At 39.6% G+C, this 23469-nt stretch overlaps 1 long non-coding RNA gene across 1 annotated transcript; it reads right to left on the reverse strand.

The window, feature by feature from the left end:
- Positions 1 to 7019: 7019 nt before the first annotated feature.
- Positions 7020 to 22632, reverse strand: LOC133474558 (uncharacterized). The gene is made up of 3 exons (XR_009787549.1): positions 22460 to 22632; positions 17350 to 17553; positions 7020 to 7497 (listed from the first exon to the last, which is right to left on the reverse strand). It is a non-coding gene; the product is annotated as an uncharacterized LOC133474558 (long non-coding RNA).
- Positions 22633 to 23469: the final 837 nt, after the last annotated feature.

A 23469-nucleotide genomic window follows, 5' to 3' on the forward strand; every position in this document is an offset into this window, starting at 1 on the left:
TAATTCTATTGTTATCTAATGCCCAATAAATCACCCTTTCTGCCTGAAATGTGCTAAATAAAGAAAGTTGCCATGACTTGTGTGGATATATGCCATACAGTGGGTGCAAGCTATAGCACAACGGTCTATCTGTGCCAGCCATAAGCTACGACGCCTATTTCTTCCCACACACTCCCAGTTGTGCTCAGATTGTGACGCTCCAGGTACTCTTCTAAACTACTGATAGCGCAAAGCTCATAATCCATAAAAAGGAGCTCGCAGGACCAACAGGTCTGTTTAAAGGCCTTCGGTATATTAAACGTATACTTTGTCTAACCCTTCTATACAATATATAAACAGAGTTCAGGTGACAAAGCTGCTTCAATACCAATGGGTTCTTTGGATTATCCTGTTGTAATGAAGTAGTAAGCATCACCATTGATGAAGAAGCTGCCATACACTTACTCAATCCACATTACATTTATTGTTAAGTCATATCAATAGTGACTGGCTGTCAGAATGCCAACTAAATGAGCGTTCATTATAGCGCAGATCTTCACCAAGGTAAAAATATTGTGATCTGCATATCAATGCAAAGTATTGTATACCTGGCTGTTCAAAGACCCTATGAAGTGAATTCAGAGATGTGTTTCTAGATACATTTTACTGTAGATGTTGTTTCGTGGTTTCAGCACATTCAGCAGGCATGCCCACAGTGTTTGAGAACTAAGAGAACGGCTTGATTTGACACAATTTTGAAACATCATTTTACAAACTTGGTGACTTTTTTATCATTTGAATTTCACAGGATCGTTAACCACACTTCTTTGTGGTGTGTCAAATTTAGAAGACATTTATTTTCCCTTTACAGGGATTTTAAAACAAATCTCTTCATTGAGGTTGTTACATGTATGAAAATGAAAGTGGAATCATTAAGAAAAATGATATGAAGGTGCCAAGTCTCAAGAGGGCTGTTGTGAAATAAAATGGAAAATACCTGCAACAGATGTTAGGTAATGTTGACAATGTGTGCAGTTTGTGGCCCATGCACCAACACTCCACAATGTAATGTGAAGTTGCGGTTGACTGTTTGCTCGATGTGGCGTATACACCAAAATGTAATAATAATGGATACTTCCTTGCAACAAGCAGCTTCACAAAGTCAACTGAAGTCACAGATGATGCCGGTGATTTGCTGGATAGTGTGGTAAAGTGTGAATGACACAGCATCATTGAAATTCGGGGGTTGGGGTGACGTTTAAACAAAGTATTTGGGTGTAGTTTTTAAGCTGAATTTTCATTTCAGGGTGTATGTTGCCTCACACCCAAAGTCAGCTGGGATAGGCTCCAGCTCTTCCGGGACCCTAATGAGGACAAGCGCTATAGAAAACGGACACATAGATCCTCCAAGCCTTGTATCATCACTAAGGTGAACAGAACACGCTTTCCAGCTTTGACTCAGCCCAACGTAAAACCTCAATACTTAAGACATTGGATCCGCAGCACACTGCTCCACTGTCGGGCCAAATTATAGCGCTGACATGGAAAAATGGATTGATCAATTGTTCCCAGGTCACCTCACGGGTAAGGCAAGAGATGAGACGGGCTCTAAGGCTGGGCCAGCCTGCAGAAGAGATATTTCAATTTCAGAACAGATATTTCTATTTTTGGCTCTCCTTGTTGTTTGTATGCTTGTCAGTACTCCTTAGAAGTTTTACTTCCAACATTTCACGGGTGAAAACATAGGAGAAGCAGGAAACTATTAGTTTACTTTTTCAACAGTGAGAAAAATCGTTCAACGTTGCCCAAAGATATTTGCCCTATTATTTCACCCTACAACAGTGATAAACTTTGAGGAAATGTCTATAAGGGTAAGCTTTTTTAATCAATCTAGCCATCAAATTAAGGATTTGGCACCCTGGAGACATGCTCACTGTGGCCCTGGAATGCAATAGCATATTGTATATCACTGAATTTCTGACAATTTGACTGGTTGTCTGGATGTTGAGTCTACCTCAAACATGGAAAAGTAGTAATTTTTTTATCTGTTTCTTACAGTGCACCGCTGGTTCAAAATGTTACAGTATTGTTTTCTTTTATCCAATATGTTCACTTTTCTCTGTGCATGCTATAATGGTCTAGCGTTGGACTGCTGGGAGCCAGTAAGAAGATCGCCACGGTTGTTGTGACCTCGGGCCGTGTGACTCATTACATGTACTGGTAGGTTTTCTTGCCCTTTTGCACAAAGTGAGGTAACTGTTTTGATGAAAAAAATGTGTTTCTGGGGACATTTGTTCTTTTGAAATGTATGACAACAAGAGCCTTGATTCCACCTTATCATTCTTCACCTCTCTTTTGTAATATTGCATGTAAACGACTTCTGTAAATCTAAAGGATAGCACCATAAAAAGCTTATGGATGTTTTCAATGATTTTTCTTCCATGCCATGTGACCCGTTTTATCCTAAAACAGTCTTCAAGCCTTTTTAAAAAATCACATTAACATTACCTCTGATTGCTGTTTTTGTTTCATGGTTATGGGAAACTAGAGAAAACTTCTAAGAGCAATGCCTGTCAGAGGTGGTTCGTTCATTGTCAATAAACACAATGTGGTTTACTGCTCTAATGTAAGTGCTTTACAAAATAAATGTAGAATGGCCTGTATGATTAATACAGCAAAAACAAATTATTTACACACTATATAAGGACTTATGCTGCAACCCAGTAAATTGGAAAGTTGGACCCCTGAGTCAAAGATTGTCTCTTTGTTTGAGTCAACCACAGTTTTGATAAAATGTTGGTATGGTGTGTGTGTGACGCTGGCACAACTCTGTTGAAGCGCACCTTTGTTTTTTGTCGCTGAATATATAAATGGAGTCTGATTGAATTCGACTTCATATTAGCCCATCCTATTATTCCCAAAATTGCAAAGCTATTTTGACAGTCATTGTTTAACTTTGTCTGCTCTATCTTTTCAATGACAATCTTCAGTGCAGTATAAAGAAAAAATAAATTTAATGAGTTGTTCAAAATAGTTAAATTAATAGATAAAATGACAAACGAAGTAGGTTGATGAGCTGCATTCATAGCACAATCACAGGCCAAGAGATCATGCTGTAGGAACTATTTTAGCTGCACAGAAAATCAGTCTGCTTCATCACATGGGGTCACAGACAGTGGAAAAAGACTATTTCTGTAGCACAATATGAGTGATGAATGTGAATGTTCAAGTCAGTCTGAAAAATGACCATAGAGCACATGAGTGATTTAAATTATTTAGCATTCCTAGTTTTGCAAATGTCTCGCCCATCAATCCCATATTCTTTATCATTATGAAATTAGACAGACAGACAGTGATAGTGATGGCCATTTGACAACCTTTTCTTGATCAACTGTAGGGAAATTAAAATCAATGAATCGATCAATATTTACATTAATTTTATAGATACTGAACTGGAGATTTCTTGTAAGTACCTTACAGAAATTTGGATTTGGATTGAAAGACTATGTACCTCACGTAAAGCTACAGTTACTACAAATGGGATCAGCTCACAAAGTTTTACACTCCATCACGGGACCAGACAAGGATGCCCCCTCTCCCCATGTCTATTTGCAATATTTATTGACCCTTTAGCGACAGCAATATAACAATATAATCAGTAATATATAATCAATTTTCTGCGCAATTGCTGGTGGGATACATTTGATGAGATGCAAATTTATAGGAGCCATTCAAATTCCAGGCTATTAGCCAAATCTATAGAAGAGACCTGCTTTCACTGGTGCGACTGAAGTGAACTTGCCCCTATGTGGTTATCGCCTCTCTCAAAAAGTATGGCATACTGAAAAATGTACTCATAATCTTTACACCAGCAGTGCAGAGAAATCACTTGAATTATGAAAAAAGTATTTGAAAACCTTTGAATTTTATTTTTATTTAATACATCACAAGTGTCAAACTCAAGGCCCGGGGGCCACATCTGGCCCGCCACATCAATTTATGTGGCGCGCAAAAGCATATCAAGTGCTTCGACTTCATTTTTCTTGCTAAAATAACATTGCAAATCCTCTTCAACATTTTTGTTACCAGTCCCCATTTCAAAATAAACTGAATTAACAACTTTTGACTGGCTTCTGGTTTCAAACATAGTTATTCCTAAAAAAAAAATTTTGTGTGCATATGTAATAACATGAGGCAATTTACTGTATATATGTTTGCGCTCATGACGGCCTTCCGAGGGAAACCATAACTACGATGGGGCCCACAGCAAAAATGAGTTCGACACCCCTGTAATATATGTATAAAATATACATGTATATTTAACTCAATTATTTTCATTCTGAGAAAGTGTTAGGAACTGAAGGAAGCTGCATCATTTATTACAGTATATATCTGAGGTGGGTGAAACACCAACAGGTACTACATTCATAACACGTGAATTTCGGATAATTCAGCCTTCCTTCGTGCTTCTCTGAAAAACAAAGCTTGCTAAACAATGGTTATAGTTGGATTTATTCATTCATTCATCTTCCGTTCCGCTTATCCTCACGAGGGTCGCGGGCGTGCTGGAGCCTATCCCAGCTATCTTCGGGCGAAAGGCGGGGTACACCTTGAACTGGTTGCCAGGCAATCGCAGGGCACAAAGAAACAAGCAACCATTTGCACTAACATTCACACCAACGGGCAATTTAGAGTCTTCAATTAATGCATGTTTTTTAAATGTGGGAGGAAACTGGTGTGCCCGGAGAAAACCCACACAGGCCCGTGCCTGTGTGAACATGCAAACTCCACACAAGCGTTCAAAATTTGAACCCTGGTCCTTGGAACTGTGAGGCAGATGTGCTAACCAGTCGTCCGCCATTCCTCCAGTTGGAATTACACCATGTTAATTACATTAACTTTAATGATTTATAGAAAGCATTAACTCCAGTAGAATACAGTAATACAGAACCCAATTCCGATAAAGTTGGGACATTTAAAACGTAAATAACAAAAGAATACAATTATTTGAAACAGGGACTGTGGCATCTCTCGGTGTGGGCGGCTCCCACTGGTTATCTTTCTTCATCTGGATCCTCGATGCCTTGCCATGTCTCTACATTAGGCGCGAGTCTAGGTCGAGTATTTTGGGTGGGCTGAGCCCAGGACCTAATTATGGAAAGTAACCTTCTGAAATCCAGAAAGAACGCGTTCTCAATAACGTTCATCAGGCAGAAATGAACTAACTTCAGTTCACGTTTGCCCAAAATATGAACTAGTTCATGAACTTTCGTTCATTGAACCCGTTCAGGAACACCACTGCTGGCTGGTGACCAGTTCAGGGTGCCTGTTGCCCAAAGAGGGGCAAGAGATAGAGGCCAGCACACCCGTGACCATAATGACAAAAAGTGGTTCAGAGATTGGATGGATAGATGAACAATTACACTTTAGCGCTTTTCCTGTATCATGACAATATGTTGCAGCTTTAAATAAAATATAGGACCTCTTATTTACATTTCAAAGTACAAAGATACAAGTTGAAAGTTGACATTTTAATGAAAAAACTTCAATAGAAAGTAAGGTTTTTTTCATCAACCTGCCCCCTATCCCATTTTTTTTCTTTCTTGTCAGAGTAATGATGAATTATCAGTATACTGCTATGCTTTGCAGACTCAGTTATGTATTCACAGGCTATTTGAAACTTGTAGTCTATGTGTACGCTCAAATAAATCATTACTTATCGGGGTGTATCACACAAAATGCTTATGTGACCTTAGTTGTGAAATGACTTCTTAAAAAGGGGGCTCACACCCTTGAACATGGTTAATCTATCCCTAATATGGATACACAAAGTCTCTGGAAAGTTGAAAGTTCAGTTTTGAGTAGTTTCAGTAGAATAAAAACTGTTCCAAAAATGTGCAAGTTACAAAGAAACATGTCCACCGTTGTCCACAAACGGAATTGTTCTGGATTAAATCTTATGTGTGTGAATAGAAGATGATTTTTAATTCAGCAACATACAGCTGTGCAATACAAAAGCATAATATATCCCTGACAATCTCAAAATAACAACATGATTTGTTTTAGCAGAATTAGGGATAATGCATGTTTTTTTTTTCCAGGGAAATGTTTTCTTTCACCCAAACAGTAATTATGCTTTTCAGAGAGCGCCAGTTTAGGACCTCACTGTATCAATGAACTTACATTGAAAAATGTCATTAATTGTAAATAAATAGGCGAAAATGTGCAAGGGCCATTTTTTGTGCCATCTCTGCAAACAAATCAATTCAAAATTTACATAAAACTTGTATTATTATTAAAGTTTATATTTACATTGGTATTATTTGATGAAAAAAATCTAATTGACATCTTGTTTTACTCACAAATTTCCCATGTGGAGCAATCAAGGTACAATTAAATAACACCATATGTGATCTCAAATCAGAGCTAGAAAACACTCTCTTTTTTTTAACAGCAGTTTCGTTTAATGATACATTCTGCAATCCCTATATGCTAATCACAAAATGTAGCTTTACATAAAAAAAAAAAATTAAATAAATAAATAAATAAATAAAAGATAATAGCATGCAGAGAGAGTTAATAAGTCTCGGGGCCTTTATTGTCTCCTGCTTGGTATTCTCATGTGGAATACATTAATATGTCTGTGTTGCTCACCAGGCTCTAGTGAGTAGAACATTTCTTTGCCAGGTTTGTTTTAGCCCTGCACAGCCACCTCTTGACATCTGTGATAATGTTTGAGATGGTTTGACTGATCACATGCTGCTCAGTCCTAATGACCTGAGCTACAGCCCATACTGATTTTTGGTGTTCAAACATTGACACAGCCTAAACTCTGACCACAATCTCAAAGATAATTGAGTAAAAAAGAAAATAATCCTTTCTCTTAAAATAGGAAACTCCACAAAGATGGCACAACATTTGGAGAAATTCAATAAAATAAGCTACACAGAAAGCATTACTACATAAGGATAAGAGGAAAGTTTTGATCGGCGTTGGCTGTTTTGTTGGTTAGCAGGACTACATGTCTACACAAACAAAACCTTCATATTTATTCCCATGAAACTGAGCATGGACCTGTTAAATTTTGTTGCAGATTCTTCCAAAAGTTCTGACGACCTCTATGTCTATTAAGAAAAGGTACATAAATGAGAGTACCGCCACTAAGTTTAGGGAGACCATTGCTGTGCCACAAACTGTGACTGCTGAGACAGTTGATGAACTGTTGGATAATTTCACCTGTAAAGTCTCAAATGTCATGAATGCTGTCGCTCCTATTAAATCTAAGACAATCTTGAGCTGGATGGGTAAAAGCCCAAAGGAACAGAGTAGCTAGATGGCTAGTGAATAGGATTACCTTGTCTGTTATGGCTTCAGAAGGCTGATTTCAAGCCACAGCACAGCTGTGAGATTGCTCTTTGAAAAGCAATGTTTCAATCTTTACAAAAGATCCACACGTTCCCATGGGATGCAGTCTCTTTTCAGATCACGATCCTGAACAGCAGGCTTTCCTTCACCGAACTGCAAGACAAGCAAATCATTGAAGATATCTGTCTGCAGCACCTGTGTTTCACTTTTGTTTTATGCTTTTATGTGATTTCAAAAGCAAAAGAAAGACAATTTTTGGTCTGTTTTCTTCTTTTTTTGTGATTTAAAATGTTTTTTTTTTTCAAAAACATTTTTGGCATAAAATGGATTTGTCTTGAAAAAATTTATCTGCACTGTTGTTAGTTCCATCTCAAGAGTATAGAATTATGCCAAAAATCCCAATTTCATCTGTTACCGAGTTGTGTCCACCCTAATTCTATGAATACAACAGCAACTACTGTACCAATTCGGATCACATTATTTTGGGCGGTCAGTTTCTCAGTTCAAAATTGTAAAATGGAAAACTACAAAAAGCATGCCAAAATGAACACTGTGGAGTAAAACACTGCAGGATCCAGAGCTCAGGCACAGTAACAAGGAAAGCTATGTCATTTTGTCAATATTGAAACAAATTACAAATCTGCTCGACCACTGATACACCAACGGGCTTTAGCAATGTTTCAATCTCTACAAAAGATCCACACGGTCTCAAGGGAGGCAGTCCATCTTCAGGTCGTGATCCTAAACAGCAGGGTTTCCTTTGCAGGAACTAGAAGAAAAAATATCAGAAGCTAGTAGAGCTATGCTGTGAAAAGGAGCAATAGGTCTGGCTGCTCTTTCATGCATCTGTGCCACGCATAAACCTGTAACTAAAGTTAACAGTCATCAAAAAGAAATAAAAAAATATTATTTCAAATGAATCCCACAAACTAATTTGTGGATGGTATATTTGTTTAAAAATCTACTGGAACAAAGCTGAGCTGTTTTAAAGATGATGTGGATAACAGTTGAGTGTGCCAATAAGCCCTCTAGAAATCACATAAAGCACATCAGTTGTAACATCCATGCATCCATCCATTTTCTATAGCGCTTGTCCTCATCTGGGTCATGGGTGAGCTGCAGACTCGTTTTTGTTTTTTCGACAGGTGAAAATTGTGCGGGCTAGTTTCATTGGTCCAGCGCAGTTTGAATGACACGGTAGAGCGAGTGAAAAACAGAGAGCGGTTGGAGACCGATAAGTTATGGTATTGAGAGTGATGCAGTTACAGTATGTCAGGGATAACGGAGTAGCAGTATTTCACGTATCACCAAAAATATTTGTCTATTTGTCCATAAGAAGTAAGTTCATGCCACCATTTCGTGTGTGCAATTGTTAAGTTACCAAAGTTCAGTCCCTGTCGTACCTTCCTGTTATGTGCTAAGTTAGCATGATATGCTAAATTGGTTTCTACCTTAGCTCAGCAAGGGTTACGATTTATGTTCCTAAGAAGGGTTCATATTGTTTTATTGTTTCCATCTTTGAATTGTCTCTGATAACATGTACTGTATGTGTTCAGATTGGTTAATGTGGCTTATGCAGCTGCTGAATGTAACTAACTAAATAACTCGCGCCCCTTGTTCCAAAAGTTCTCTTGCTTTATCTATCATTTTCTAAACTTTGTCTTTTACTCAACTTCTTTTTTGGCTATAGTGTGGGTCCATATGGAACTGCTTGTTTTAAACGATGTCACCATGAGCTGTTGCGCTCCTTAGCTTGCTAGCTAGTTAGCTCCCGGGCTAATGAACGTAATAAATAGTTAACGTTCCCCAGTGTCCCAGTTGGGTGCATCTACAGGTCCAAAGCCGTTCCGCCAGCGTCGTGAGCGGCGCGCCGGATGTTACCACAACAATGAATATTTATCAGGTCCGGAAAATGTCTCCTTTGTATTTATGGAACAATACCCCTCTAACCTCTGCCTCTGATTGGCTAGCACCAAGACAGGACTCATAACTTTAGTGGATAATGATTCACTGAAGCACTTCAGCATGCATATATATATATATATATATATATATATATATATATATATATATATATATATATTCTCCCCGTGCCTGCGTGGGTTTTCTCCGGGCACTCCGGTTTCCTCCCACATCCCAAAAACATGCATTAATTGGAGACTCTAAATTGCCCGTAGGCATGACTGTGAGTGCGAATGGTTGTTAGTTTCTATGTGCCCTGCGATTGGCTGGCAACCAGTTCAGGGTGTACCCCGCCTCCTGCCCGATGACAGCTGGGATAGGCTCCAGCACGCCCGCGACCCTAGTGAGGAGAAGCGGCTCAGAAAATGGATGGATGGATGGATATATATATATATATATATATAAATGGTTTCTCAGTAAAAGACAAGCAAGTGGAAGCATTCCACTTCATCTTGTTGAACAAGTGTTCAGCTTCTAGCAACTGTCAGGTAGGTGCAAGATGTTTAACAAGCTTAGTTGTATACACTTTTCTTGCCTTAAACCTTCCACTTAAATGTTCTCTCTTCGGTTTCTTCCTGCCACCCCTCAAAAGAAAATCACTATCACATTGTCAGCTGCTTACTGTCTCCTAATGTCTACCTGGCCATATGTACTGTGCTTTCTTGTCAGTCGATATCAGCTGGCATGGAGGAACAAAGTAACAAACAGCTTCAGCACAGCTGAGAAAAATCAATGCTACTTTCTTTGAGTCAGGGAAGAAATATGAGATGGATGAAATGTGTCCTTCTGAAAATATTAGAAATCTTCTGTCATCACTGACTGCTTGTATCTAATACAGGTATGCAATTTATTCTGACCTTAGAAAATGTACTAGTGCTAGAAATGTACATCAGGGGTATCCAATCTTTTTTCTCCGAGCGTTGCAAACATGCAAATCAAAGGATCCACTGGCCTACTTGACCTACGAGTTGAAGCCTCGGCACATCTCAAAACATCACTAGAATAAGCAAAAAGAAAAGGAAAAGGTGACTGAGTGAATGTTTTTAAATCTGACACAATAATGAGAAAATGCCATTTCATATATTTAGTTTAGGCTCAAATAAAAATACAAAATGGAAAAATGGGCCATAGGACTGTTTTTGATTTTAACATATATTTTCTCTGGTCCACATGATCCAGCATTTTCGTAACAAACACCAGTATAGATATGTCCGTTTGTTAGCCACCACAATCATTCAGGACCATGACCACAATCCATCAAATGAGCAACCATATTACAAGTTGGACAATTGTTAGAGGATCAAAACATGTGACACTTTAGTCTTATAACAGAGTACAAACATTTTGTACTCTGTTATAAGACTGAAGTGTCACACCACATCTTTTAAAATACTGTATCACACGCTCACGTCCTGTTTCTCTTGCAACCACTTTTTTCAACTATTAATCTAACTTTTTATGGTTTAATGAATGGAATAAAGTACAATACACTGTATATGTGCACTGTGCAGTATCAAATGCCTCTACAAGCTTGCCGTTCAAGGCGTCCATTGATATGCAATAGCTCAATGTGCAGGGGTGATTGCGAGGCCAATATCCTTCAAACAGAAATAAAATAAATGTCTCAAAATGTGCATGCAAATATGGCATTCCAACTGCTGTCAAAAATGATGTCTCATCAATATATTGCACAAGGATTCCACATAACATAAAGTATCTCTTTGGATTTTTTGTCAACATTTATTCAAAAAGTAGGCCTGCCTCAATATTTGAATATTTACTGGAAGTTCTGTGAAAGCAACGAGACGAAGAGTGTTATTTCTTTCAGTTTCTATCGGGAAAATTTATTGTCAATCGGAGCAAATCAGACTTTGATCAGTGTTCTTTCAAGCTCTATCCACACTGCTGCAGAGAAACACATTAATAATGCATGATAGAGAAGAACTGTCCAGTGACCTATCCATTTTCATTAGATCTACTGTATTTTTACCATGTACCATGACCTAGATGTGCAATTGGAAAATGTAAATTGTAGCGATTATTAGCTGATAACGTTTTTACACTACCTTGGTTTTCCATTGATAAACCACCAAACAACCAGTAGGTGTCCTGTCTTTGTGATTTGTGATTCAGCACACTCTGTGAAGGTGTGAGATTAATAAAATTGGACTGTCTTAGTGAAATGGGAATGGTGTGCTATTGTGTGTTAATGACTTGACATCCCCTATGGAAGCCTGTAAACACAGATGAAAGAGGTTCCCACACACACACACACGCACACACACATAGAGGTAAGCTGGCATCTGCCAGCCTGGCTTTGATAACAGGGAGATATTGTATAATGGTTTCCTATGAGGCGGCACGGTGGACAACTGGTTAGAGCGTCTGCCTCACAGTTCTCCCTCATGTCTCGTCGCCACATATGCATTGCACATGAAAGTTAAATAAAAAAGGTACCCAAATATTTTTTAAAGCATTCTTAAAGATTAAATGCAGTTCTTAAAGATTAAATGCAAACTTAGTGATTCTTTCAATTGTAGACTTACCTCACATTGAGAATTGAAGATAAAACAGTTATTCTTTTTTTAGTTTGGTTTGGTCACTACTGTTGTGTGGATGAAATGTAGCAGTGTTTTATTTTGTTTGTTATGACGTACATAAAAGCCCATATACCGTATCGCAAACAAAAATGGAAAGCATGTCATGGTCGTTGTTTTTGTTTAGATTATATTTAGTTAGTTTTATTCCATGTTCTGGTTTCCCCCTTTCTCCCTTGACAACGTTAATGTCTTGTCCTGCTCGTTAGATTTTTGTTTCCACCAGTTCTTGAGTTCCCATTCTGACTCTGACACAGATTTAGATTTTTTTTTTTCTGGTCCTTTCCCGAGTATTTCCTGTCCCAGTCATTTTTTTTGTCAGGATTTCATTTTTCCGATACCTCTGAGTCGACACCTAAGTCCTATCCAGCTGACCTTGGGCACCCGTTTGGCCATCTATTCGGGCCTTTCGCGTGGTGGCCAATGGAGGCGCCCAAGTAAACATCAAGTTTCATTGTCACGTCATTCTGCCTCCATTTCAAAGCAATGTAATTTTCCACCTGTTTCCACACCTTGTTCCACGACTCTAAGTCGCGGCCTCATATCAAACCTTCTCCCGAGTTACCTCGTTCCATGCCAATTTTGCCAGTTTCTCTCGTACGACCCGTTCACCTTAGTTAACCTTCCATTGTTACTGCACACGCTGAGCCTCTTGTTTCCTGTGCTCCCCAACCTCAATGCGGCACACTAAAGCGAATGCAGGCCCCCGTTCCTGCTCCCCGGCAGCGACAGCGGTTGCGACTTTTAGGGACGTCTGGAATCCGTCCCTTAAGGGGGGAGAGGTACTGTCACGAGCTGTGTTTTTGTTTAGATTATATTTAGTTTGTTTTATTCCATGTCATGTTTTTTTCCCCGTGTCCCTTGAAAATGTCTAGTTCAGCTCATTAGGTTTTCGTTTCCACCTGTTCTCGTCAGCCATCTACAATACCTTGTGTCAACCAGTCAGCTCCCTACAGCCGCTCATCTTGTCCTGGTTTTCCTCTTTGTCTTGGCAATTTTTTTATTTAGTTCCCTGCTTTCTTTCAGTCTGTGTTGCTGCATTGTTGATTGTAGTCTGTCGTCTCGCATCATGTTTCCAAGTCCCATCATGGAGTCCCTTGTCCCCTACTGTTCCTTTGTTAGTTTGTAATTAGGTTTTCGAACTTTGTTAATTTAACATTTGCCTCTATGATCCTTGTATGCCTTTTTGTTTTGGAAATTAAAATATTTTTTGAGACTCCTGCACTCCTACTTACTTACTTCCTTACACTTGGGTCCTACACCTTCTGGTGAAGGTCCACCACAAACCCGCGATCCTGACAAAACGTCCATAACATCACATTGGTCAGGGAGCAACATGCTGTTATAGGTAAACCTGTATTTTTCCACCTCCCAACTAAACTGATTGAAAATACATCAAAGCATCAATGATTAGTGACAGCAGCAGCTGCAGTTCAACCCATGCAACCTGAGTGTTGCGTTGACCTGTAAATATAGGCTCCAAAGCTTGAAGGCAAGTTAGCACTGTAGGAGAAAATTGAATGAAAATTAATTACTTTGTAGATTTGAGAGTATGCCATATTTTGCCTGAAGTTCTAACTATTTATGCATACATAAACGTGCATACAGCAGCATATTTATGCACGTTAGTGTCAACATTTATCCCTTTAAGGTACAGTGAGTGATTAATTCAAGGAAATAAGGCAATTATTCAAATTGACTAAACTTTTTTGATAGCATCTATTATATATGTTATGTGATTACAAGTCAACTGTGGGGCAAGCGTTAAATACTGCACATTTGAATTCAGATGTCGAACTTAAGGAATCTACTGTTTTGGCCTTCCAAATTTTCATGTGTGAAGATGACAGTTAAGAACGCTGTATTAACCCATGGGTAACATTCTGTTATTGAGAAAGAAGTTGGAAAAGAAAATGTGTTGATGACACTAATCACCAGTCTTTGTCTTTAAGGCCTGAACAACTTGAAAACAAATTCAGAATCAGAAAACCTTAGTACGATCTTAACTAAAACATATGAAACGCATCACTCACAAAAACCTTTAAAGCCCAGATGCCACTGCTCGTTTATAAGCTACACACAGATTCCTATATTGTTCAGATAGCCAGTGTTCCCATCTGTGCACCCATATGCACTGTTTATTTTAACTGGGGCAATCACTTGGTTTGCTCATTCCAGTCTTAATGTAGTGCAAAGCATTTGCTCCGCTGACCATCAATACATCTCTACAGTTTGTGATGCATTATATTACTGGTACATCAGGAAGTAAGCGACTGCAAGCCTCCCCCTCCACTACGCTTCAAGTGTCATCAAATATTGAGTAGTTCTATTTTAATTTTATTTTGTTCTATTACACAGTGGATGGATCTCATACAGTATATGACTCATACAGTATATGACAATTAACAATGTTAGTGAAAACATAACCTTTTATGGTTGATAAAGGTTTTGTGAGTAACAGTTTGACTCTGGAATATGTTTTATTTTATATCGGAAAAATCATTTACAATCTGAATAAATTGGTGGTAGGCTAGTATGCGGGAACAGATTGTGTTGACTTTTGAGATCCCAAGGTAGAGATGCATACAGTATCCCTATGGTCGATTGGAATACTCATATCACACATTTCAGGAAACCAAAAAAAAAATACATTTGAGTCAAAGAGCCAGTTTCAACATTTTAGATTGGTAAATAACGTAAAAATAACAGACTCACCAATACTATCGATTTATGAAAAAATATGAAATTGGCCAAATTTGGACAGAGGCGGTTTCGCCCAATGCAAGTGATATTCACAGTCCCAATTTAAGTACAATAGCAGTTGTCCAAATAAATTATCAAGTGTATTGCGGGATATTATTTACTTGAACATTTAAAATTATGAATTTACTATAAATGTACAATATATTTGTCCATCTATCTATGCAAGTGACGTGTAGTGACAGGCACAACAATTAAATGCCACTAGATGGGAGAAGGTACGATGAACATGATTACCCACTTGTTGCCATTCATATTCAGGATAATAGCGTTGTGTTCAACCAGACAGGGCCAAATTTCATACTGAATGAATTGATATTTGAGTAAATTGAGACAAGCTCATTATTTCAGTATATACACTGATTAAAAATATAAATATAAATCAAGATGTCCCCTAATACATTAAAACTACAAAAACAAATTGGGTCTTTTATTGTGGGCACCATAAGGTACATCTGTGCAATAGATGTGTTGCACTGCGAAAGGAAAACAGTGGTCACACCAGATAAGGCTAGTTTTCTGACCTCCTGAGGTGCATGGATTATCCACCTCCATGTATTAAGTGCTCACTAACACAGATGTAGACAGATTTGTAAACAATATTTGAGAGGAATAGGTCTTTATGTACATAGGAAGTCTCAGATTTTTGAGTTTAGCTCATGAAAAAAGTGAGCAAATACAAATTATTGCATTTATATTTTTGTTCAATATACATTTTGCAATTTTGTTTGTTTGTTTGAGAATGTCAGTAATGTTGAGATGACTGTGAATGCCTCAATTATCTCACACCAAGTATGTCAATTGTTTTGTTTGCCACACAGTATCAATACAGATTACCCAATGTCAACCAATATAGTATCCCTAATGACAATGTATGTTCTCTACCTGTAGGCATGGACACAAGAGCGACGGTATTTCTGTTTACCAGGCACTCATTGGCACCACACTGATTAGACGACATCACACGACGTCCCTCTAACTCTCTTCAGCATCTGGCAATAACACAGATTGATGGTGTAAATTAGAGCAGGCATTTGGACCCTGATCTATAGCACGGTGTCTCAAGGGATGAAGCCATCACGCCTACTCTTGGCCTCATACACACAAAGAATGGTCACCGTAATCACTAGGAGATATATTTATAAAGTGCTCTGCTCAGCAACCCACTCTCCTGTCCACTAAATCTGAAAGGGAACTAAAACGGGAAAATGTCACAACCCAAGGACAATGCAAAGATCTCTGCCTGACACTGCCGGCAGGTAATTGGGGTGTGAGTGTGTCAAGGAAAGCTCACACCTTCAGGACTTTTTTTTGTGTGCAAAAGAGAGAAATGAGATATACAGTAGAAAATGGAACAGCAGATTCAGGCTGATAGAAACACTGACAAGATGCAACATTTGTGGTAAGGGTGGTAAAAGCAGAGTAACTCGTGATACAATACTCAATATTTGGCCAGTGCTAGCTCAATACAGTGATTAAGCAATCATTTTTGAAAATGTGCAATATATTACTGTATCCACTGTTGCACCTGAATGAGTTCAGTGAACGAAGGTTCATGAACTACTTCATATTTTGTGTTAACGTGAACTGAACTTAGTTAATAAATTAATTTCTGCTTGATGAATGTAATTGAGAACACGCTCATTCTGGGGTCAAATTTCACAAACACCTAACGTAGACCAAGAAATTGCTTTTTAACGTTTTCTCAGTGAATGAGCTCAACTCCTGTTTCATGGTGTGAATTCATAAACAAAGTTCACTCTATAACCTCCATCTTTTTGTAAACAGCCAGAATTAAGCTTCACGATGCAGTTCAGGCTAATTGACGACCTCGTTAGTAGCAGCATGGGAATTAGTTAGCCACAGCTAACTAATTGTTACTACCAGCAGTGATGATGACTATGTCCATCCTTCACGTTCTTTTCCTCACGCTGCTTGTAGTTAGCGCTGTGTGGAACTCAGGAACGATAGCAGCAGGCAGGTAACAGTGCAAGCTAGGTCGCAGGGAAAACATTGACTGGTATTTTAGTAATAAGGACATTCTCTATATGGTAAAGTGGAATGGATTAGGCGGCACGGTGACCGACTGGTTAGAGCGTCAGCCTCACAGTTCTGAGGTGCGGGGTTCAATCCCCGTCCCCGCCTGTGTGGAGTTTGCATGTTCTCCCCGTGCCTGGGTGGGTTTTCTCCGGGCACTCCGGTTTCCTCCCACATCCCAAAAACATGCACGGCAGGTTAATTGACAACTCTAAATTGCCCGTAGGTGTGAATGAGAGTGCGAATGGTTGTTTGTTTGTATGTGCCCTGCGATTGGCTGGCAACCAGTTCAGGGTGTACCCCGCCTCCTGCCCGTTGACAGCTGGGATAGGCTCCAGCACGCCCGCGACCCTAGTGAGGAGAAGCGGCTCAGAAAATGGATGGATGGATGGAACGGATTAGCAATAAGGGCAGAAGGGCTCTCTACCACACTATGAAATGAAGGGAAATCCAGAGATTTATGATCACATTTAAGTGACTAATGATAGTCCATCCTTCACTTTCTTTTCCTCATGCTGCTTTTAATCAACCCTGTGAGTATGTATTTTCAGTAAGAAGGATGTTTTCTAAATGAACAAGTTGAACGGATTGGATAACGACACACTAGAAGGGCTCTCTACTTTACACTATGAAGTGAAGAAAAACTTACAGATTTATGATCATATTTAAAGTGAAGTGGATCGGTGGGCGACTGGTTAGAGCATCTGCCTCACAGTTCTGAAGACCGGGGTTCAAATCCCGGCACCGCCTGAGTGGAGTTTGCATGTTCTCCCCGTGCCTGCGTGGGTTTTCTCCGGGCTCTCCGGTTTCCTCCCACATCCCAAAAACATGCGTGGCAGGTTGATTGAAGACCCTAGTGAGGATAAGTAGAACAGAAGATGAATGAATTAATGAATATATATAATATTATAATTCATATATTTAATTAATATATATGTATTATATTTATAGTTAAAATATAATATATATTGAATATATTTAAAAATCCATATTCATTTATCAAAACAAATTTGATAAATCCATTGAACCTTTATAACAAAACTAGAGGGCTGATCAAACTTTTTTCACCTTCAAAGCCGATCGTCAAGGGTGGGTTTGCCCCTTAAAAACCAATCGATAGTACGTTTTCAGTTATTCTATGAAAATGCTCTGCTTTGACTTACTTTTTATCACTTTATTTCTAAAGTGAGATTAAACAGACCTGTCACAAATGAGAATTTGCGTCCAGTAGTGCTGCAATTAGTAATTGAATATCCCACAGACATTTCTGTTGAATAATCAAGTACACTGTTTTCAGATGAAATATATTTTTGCTGATTGGCTGGCGCCCAGTTTGGGGTGTACCCCGCCTCTCGCCCGAAGATAGCTGGGATAGACTCCAGCATGCTCACGACCCTAGTGAAGCGTGAAGCGCTGTGGAAAATGGATGGCTGGAATATATTTTTACTTAGTTAAAGAGCAGTTATGAATACAAAAGAGAAAATGAGACATTTCACTTAATGAACGACCAATTTATTTCCTCTTTTAGATAACAATAATTTTTGTAATTTCATATTGTGCATATCGCAGAGAATGGCATTTTCTTGTCTGCAAACATTTATAGTGAGGCAATTCCAAACAAATAAAAGTAAACATAAAAATAAATATATTTCAGTGTATATCACAAACATAAGGCATTAATTTCAAAAAAAGGAACAGAAGTCTGTCATCTTGTTATAAAGGCAAAATTTTATTTTTGGTATCTCAGTCGAAACACTAGGGGGCACTATGTAAAAATACTGTACTACATCAAAAAGAAGAAGAAAAGGACATAAAGACGAATGTAGCTTCGTGTGAAATAGATGCTAGCTGTGTGCTCATTGGTAAATACAGTGAATAAAATAAAATAAAAATTATAAAATAAAATACAAGACTAATTCACGAGAACACTACACTGATTAAATGAACAGGAAGCGCACGGCCTACCCGCTGTGAAACTATTTGCGTGATTGCTCACAATGTTAGCTGCTAATGCAAATGAAAACAATCATACGTAATGTCAAACCGCGTGATTCCCACAGTGCAATGTGGATTTTTTGTTTGTTTGCAATAATTCACATAGCATAGCAGAGCATTTGATTTTTAGTGCATTGGTAGAAGCACTGGGGACTCCATCGTTCAGCTGGGGGACTTCAATGCTTACGTGGGCAATGACAGTGAGAGCTGGAAGGGCGTGATTGGGAGGCCCCCCCTCCCCGATCACAACGCGAGTGGTGTTCTGTTATTGGACTTCTGTGCTCATCACGGATTGTCCATAACGAACACCATGTTCAAGCATAAGGGTGTCCACACATGCAGTTGGCACCAGGACACCCTTGTTCGCAGTTCGATGATCGACTTTATGGTCGTGTCATCGGACTTACGTCCGCATGTCTTGGAAGAGAGGGGCGGAGCTGTCAACTGATCAACAACTGGTGGTAAATTAGCGCCGATGGTGGGGGAAGATGCCAGTCCGACGTGGCAGACCCAAACGTATTGTGAGGGTCTGCTGGGAACGTCTGGCAGAATCCCCTATCAGAAGGAGTTTCAACTCCCACTTCTGACAGAACTTTGCTTATGTTCCGGGGGAGGCGGGGACATTGAGTCCGAGTGGACCATGTTCTGCGTCTCCATTGCCAAGGCGGCCGACCGGAGCTGTGGCCGAAAGGTGGTCAGTGCCTGTCGTGGCGGCAATCCCCAAACCCGTTGGTGGACACCAGCGGTGAGGGATGCCGTCAAGCTGAAGAAGGAGTCCTATCGGGCCTTTTTGGCCTGTGGGACTCCTGAGGCAGCTGATGGGTACCGGCTGGCGGGTACACCCTGAACTGGTCGCCAGCCAAATCGCAGGACACACATAAACAAACAACCATTCGCACTCACATTCACACCAATGGGCAATTTATAGTCTTCAATCAACCTACCATGCATGACTTTGGGATGTGGGAGGAAACGGGACTACCCCGAGAAAACCCACGCAGGCACGGGGAGAACATGCAAACTCCACACAGACGGGGCCGGGATTTTAACCCCGGTCATCAGAACTCTGAGGCAGATGTGCTAACCAATCTTTCACCGTGCCGCCACCATGTACTACTGTCAAGTCATAATATAACTTTTAACAAATATGATAATTTTTTTTTTTTTGCAATGGCACCGACTTGGACATCTGACAAAGTATAAATATCTGATCCAGTGCTCGCGCATTGATACTGTATCATGAAATAACATTCTCTGCATCAGTCTTTCACAATATTTAAAATGTTGTTTTCCCCAAACTTCTCTCTTTTGCTGTTTACTTCCTCTTTCAATTCCTTACCTGTTAAGCCAGCACTAAACTAACTGCACTCTCTTCTGGTTGTTCCCCAACAGTGTAATTTATTATACCTGCATTGATTCAATAATGAGCAAGTACACAGCATCAACTTGTTGATACAACTTTACAACTTAAATTATGTAAAAAATGTTTCAAGAAGAAATTCATCATGTCCATCGCTAGTCGATATGGCTTATTTATGATATACAATTAGTAAAGTGAGTTTTTTTTTTTTTTTAGGTCAAATATCCTGAGATATTTTAGCCGTGCAAGTGTAATGTATTCATTTATTTTCTCAGCAGATTGCAAAACTCAAGCAGCAGGCACAAATCTTACATGAAGCTATTGATTGTGTTTTATGACAAAATCTATATGGAATGCATTGAAGTATTGAAAAGAAGAGCTGAGGAAAAGAAAGCCAATGACCCGCTGTCGACAAAAAAAAGGTAAATATAATCTTTCGAGTACAGATGCTAACTCGTTGTGTGGTTTTGGTTTGTACAGACAAAGTATATAATAAAGACATGTTTATGGACTGCAAATTATGAGGGTGTATCATGAAATTAAAAGCCCATGTGTGCAGTAATTGCTCAAAAGCGGCTAAGAAACTTCCCCAGGGAAATACAATGTGTTGAGGATGTTGCATGGATGTCCTCCCCATTAACTAATTAGAAGGAAGGGGCAGTGTAATGATGTACAACTGAATGTGTTTTACACATGCTGTCAGTTTGTCACAGGCACAAAAGCAGGGCCGTTTTGAATGTGCTTGGCTGAAGGAGATCAAACAGATACTCGTATATAAATTCCAGCAAGAATCTACCATGGAAATGTTGCCTGCTCACTGTGAAGACAGTGTTACCATCCCACCAACTGCAGTGCTGTGATGGCCTTCTGTACTGAGGTTGTTTTTCCTCCTGAGAGTTATGGGAGCAGAAGCTAGTAACAGTGTTATCTAAAACATAAAGCTTTGCACTTCCATCGATCCATCCATTTTCTGAGCCACTTGGGTCACGGGCGTGCTGGAGCCTATCCCAGCTGTCATCGGGCAGGAGGCGGGGTACACCATGAACTGGTTGCCAGCCAAACGCAGAGCACATAAAAACAAACAACCATTCGCACTCACAGTCATGCCTACGGGCAATTTAGAGTCTCCAATTAATGCATGTTTTTGTGATGTGGGAGGAAACCGGAGTGCCCTGAGAAAACCCATGCAGGCACGGGGAGAACATGCAAACTCCACACAGGCGGGGCCGAGGATTGAACCCGGGTCCTCAGAACTGTGAGGCTGACGCTCTAACCAGTCGTCCACCATGCCGCCAACCTTTGCACTTATATACTTAATTATTTACTCCATGAACCCAGCTTGGTTTGTCAGGGACCCTCGACACCACAGAATGTCGTCGCAGCAAAGATTTACAACATGGACGTTCGTCCCGAATAAATTCCCTTCCCTATTTGTAGCTAAGTCATGGTGTTTTGAAAATCAAAATCATAGAACCACTGTCTCTTAACCCTTGCATACTGGTCCTTTTCCATGTAGACAAACTGTTCTGGGTAAACGTACACCTGGGCCAATAGTTCTCATAATTGACTATATAAAAATTTTGAACCACAGATCTTTACAAGATGTATAATCCTAAAACAATGTTTATGTATGACTTTTGTTGACTTTTGTTCCTTATGTTTAGTACTTATACATAATTATGCATTTTGACTCTTTCACTGTTTCGAGATTCCTCCATGACCGCTCAAAGACCAGCATGTGCATGTTTCTACAGGAACCAGTGTAAATGTGGTGGTAACTAGGCTTTACACGATCAGGATTTTTGGGGCTGATCACCAATCAGCGAGTTTAAAAAAACGATAACCGATCACCGATCCGATCACATGATGGAAGAATGTGTATATTTAAATGACTGGTTCATTTACTGTATATACTTGTGTACTTAATTGCTCAAAAAATTATATTTACAATAAATAATGTATCTTTGTTCCTCTGTTTATGCCAGTGAGGCATAGTGACAGACAGAACAAATGAATTGTCTTCTATTAGATGGCAGGAAGTAAATACAGTAATTAATGTATCCACCTTTTGTGACATTTTTTTTGTTGGTGTGCCGTGAGATTTTTCAATTGTAAAATATGTTCTTTGGCTCCATAAAGGTTGCTCTAGACAGGTCGTCTATTCAAATCAGTCAGGTCAAACCAACATTACAACATTAAAGAAATAATGGGTGCTAACTTATTGTAATTAAATTACTTTATGTTTAATTAAATTACTTCACCCACACCGAAACTTTAGAGCATGATTCGACAGAACGGCGGCATGTTTACGTGCAACCGTTCGTGGTAGCACTAGCTTGGTAGGCTACATAACGTTTTGCTGCATGCTTGCGAGCCGTATCGTATTAAAAGTACGTGAACATACCTCAATCAAGCCTTAAACGAACGTCCTCTCCTGTCCTGAGCACCGGTGACCACCAACACACGTTTTTCCCCATTTTGTTCTTACAAACACACAGCGCGATCCATTATTGTTGTCGTTCCCATGGTAATGAGTGTATCCGGTCGCGTTTGCGTTGACACGATGGAGCCCAGTGATGGTGGTATCGGAATACAAGATTTTATTGGTGTAGTCTGACATAGTGCAATCGTGAAAGAGCAAATTTGTCTTGTCGTCTGATCCATGCATTACGTGTTGTCTGTCTCAGACGTGTTGTCTGTTCCACACCGCCACATGTTTTTTTTAAATAACTTTATTGGCCGTCAGATATTTACAGTACTACATCAAAAGACATGCGACAACGCTAAAAATAAACTAGCTTTTGGATTCAAATATACTGTGCACGATGGCGATGCGGAGTAAAAGTCTGATCAATGCGGAGCTGATCAATGACGCCATTGATCGGATCGGCGAATTATGACATGAAAGCCGATCAGTCGATCAACATAAAATGCTAATTATCGGCCGATACCGATAAGGCCGATAAAATCAGTGTAAAGTCTAGTGGTAACACAGACAGTTCTCAGTACTGTTTCAAACTCGCCTGGGAAAATTGTCCCCACTGTCCCATGAAAATACACATTTACATGACTTGGTCTCTTACTTTTTTGAGATTACCACATGACCCTTCAAAGACCAACAGGTTCATGTTTTTAGAGCAACTTGTACAAATGTGTACACAAACAGTTCTCAGAACTCTTTCAAGCTCTCTTGAACACTGTTACCACTGTCCCATAAAATATATAGACATTTATTGCAGGCGGCGCAGTGGACGACTGGCTAGAGCGTCTGCCTCACAGTTCTGAGGACTGGGGTCCAAATCCCGGCCCCGCCTGTGTGGAGTTTGCATGTTCTCCCCGTGCCTGCGTGGGTTTTCATGCCTGTGTGGGTTTTCTACGGGCACTCCGGTTCCCTCCCACATCCTGAAAACATGC

Source organism: Phyllopteryx taeniolatus, chromosome 3 (assembly GCF_024500385.1).
Source record: "Phyllopteryx taeniolatus isolate TA_2022b chromosome 3, UOR_Ptae_1.2, whole genome shotgun sequence".
Lineage (NCBI taxonomy): Eukaryota > Metazoa > Chordata > Actinopteri > Syngnathiformes > Syngnathidae > Phyllopteryx > Phyllopteryx taeniolatus.